The sequence below is a fragment of the Pygocentrus nattereri genome, chromosome 24 (assembly GCF_015220715.1).
Source record: "Pygocentrus nattereri isolate fPygNat1 chromosome 24, fPygNat1.pri, whole genome shotgun sequence".
Classification (NCBI taxonomy): Eukaryota; Metazoa; Chordata; class Actinopteri; order Characiformes; family Serrasalmidae; genus Pygocentrus; species Pygocentrus nattereri.
Window position 1 is genome coordinate 20,012,579 of NC_051234.1, and position 2,518 is coordinate 20,015,096.

At 38.5% G+C, this 2,518-nt stretch overlaps 1 non-coding gene across 1 annotated transcript; it reads right to left on the minus strand.

The window, feature by feature from the left end:
• Positions 1-574: 574 nt before the first annotated feature.
• Positions 575-648, minus strand: trnat-agu. Its single transcript has one exon. It is a non-coding gene; the product is annotated as a tRNA-Thr (tRNA).
• Positions 649-2,518: the final 1,870 nt, after the last annotated feature.

Here is a 2,518-nt window from a genome sequence, read left to right on the forward strand (position 1 = left end):
CAGCATCTTCATCTCTGCCACCTCCAGCTCAGCCTCCTGTCTTTTAGACAGAGCCACAGTCTCCAAACCATACATCATAGCAGGACGCACTACTGTCTTGTAAACCTTCCCTTTCACTCTTGCTGCTATCCTTCTGTCACACATCAGCCCTGAAATCCATCTCCACCCACTCCATCCTGCCTGCACCCTCTTCTTCACCTCTTTTCTACACTGTCCATTGCTCTGGATGGTTGACCCAAGATATTTGAAGTCATCCACCTTTATGACCTCTACTCCTTGCATCTTCACCTTTCCACCTTTACACATGTATTCCGTCTTGTCTCTACTGACCTTCATTCCTCTCCTCTCCAGTGCAAACCTCCACCTCTCCAGATTCTCTTCCACCTGCTCTCTACTCTCACCATAGATTACAATGTCACTAACCAGCATAAATATTTTTATTACCATTTTTCTGAAAAAAAATGTTTTGCAAAGTACATCATGGTTAAGGTAAATCTCATCTAAATACAAGGTATACAGTACTATGTTATGATAAAATGTTACTTTCCTCATTTAACCATGAAAGCGGGTGAAAAGGCACCGCTGGGATTCGAACCCAGGATCTCCTGTTTACTAGACAGGCGCTTTAACCAACTAAGCCACGGCGCCGCGGTTGCAACGCGAAAATACTTTTTTAGAACAGGGGAGGAACACGGACTGTGGGCTGATTTCTTTTCAATGTTATTGGCCATATTACTACATCCTAAACGAACAGAGCGTTTTTTTTCACGGATCAGCAATAAGCTCACAATCCCAGCGCCACATTTTAGCCAGTTAACAATCAACCTCAGTATTTCGCTCTTGAAAATACACGCCAAGTACGACTAATACACGCTTTAGCTGGACTGAGTACTACACAAACACTTTCGTCGAACTCCAGATTAACTCCCTGAATGCACCGCTGTGATAAGATAGACGTTTCATATTTGCTCAGCTGGCTAAATCAAAGACTGTTTGGTTAAATCTGACGATAAAATAGTTCTCCCTGTTGATATTCCACTGTGAACTGGGATTTCATTCACACTTGCACCGTGATTTCATTCATCAGCCTGAGTTCTTTACTACATTCATTTTTATCAGTACTATACGTCACATATAAAAGCTGTGCATCGCAGTTTGTGTCCAGCAGGTGGTGCTATCGCTGCTGCAGGTAACACTGAATAAAATGTAAAAAGATATATATGATTTACACTCATGTAAAATACATACAACATTACACAACAGCCATCACACACATAAAGCACATTAAAGCCCCAAATCATAGTTTATTGTTGTTCTCATCACATAAAAGCTACATTCAAGAAAGGTTAAGCTCGAAGAGTGCAGGGCTGTCATTATCAATTATTTAATAATCAAGTCTTAATCTTCATCAAGTAATCTAGAAAAATGGAATTCATTAAGCAATAAAAGACCACACAGAAGCTTGGTCTTTATCGTACAATTGTGAACTAGAAAGCTTAAAAGGCTCCATTATATATCAAAAATATACATAGCAAAAAAATGCATTTATGAGTGTCTAAGGCTGTTTCTTACTGAAAGAGTGAGAGCAATGGGAGAATTTAAAATATAATCATTTTGCAAACTGACAATCAAACTGATTGTGACACTTTTAAATGAATCTGAACCTGAAATGTCTCGTGCACTGTGTAGTTATTATTATATTACTGTAATGTCTTTTTTCTGTATTGTTTATCTATCTATTAAGGTACCAGTGCTGATTCTTGTCTTGGCAGTATCTTTAGCTCAAGGGTAGTTTGGACCTAGCTACGATTTGGACTACCTATATTCTCTGAAAAGATGGTTCTTCAAGAGTTCTTTAGTCAAGGGAATGGTTCTATTTAGGACCATTAGTTCTATATAGACCCATTTAGAACTACGTAGAACTAAAGGTCTATGTGGGCTGCAATGGTTCTTCAGATTGATGGAGAATGCATGAGTATGTGTTGTCATACGTGACAAGAACCATATATAGCACATTCTCTGTTAATCTTTAGAACCATTTCAACATGCAAAGAATCATTTAAGCACAAAATGATTCCATATTCAGCTCATGGTTCTAAATAGAACCGTCCCCTTTACTAAAGGACCATTGAAGAGCTAGTAATAGTTTACTTGTGAGTTGCTCTGGGTAAGAATATCCAGTGGTGGATGATGTACACAAGCCATTTATTTGAGTTAGAGTAGAGATACCCAAGGTAAAACATTACTCCAGTAAAAGTAGACGTTCCTTCCTTTAGACCTCCACGTGAGTAAAAGTACAGAGATATTTACCTTCAAATGTACTTAAGTATCAAAAGTAAAAGTACTACAAGATTAATTATGACTCTGACGGAGAAGCGGCTTAGAGGATGGATGGATGGATGGATGGATGTCCTGTTATCATTTTTATAACAGGACTCGCTTCATGAACTCATTTTAGGTGAAAATCCTCCAGCGTCTCTCTTGGTAAACCAGTCTTTTAATAGAAAGTCATTAATTA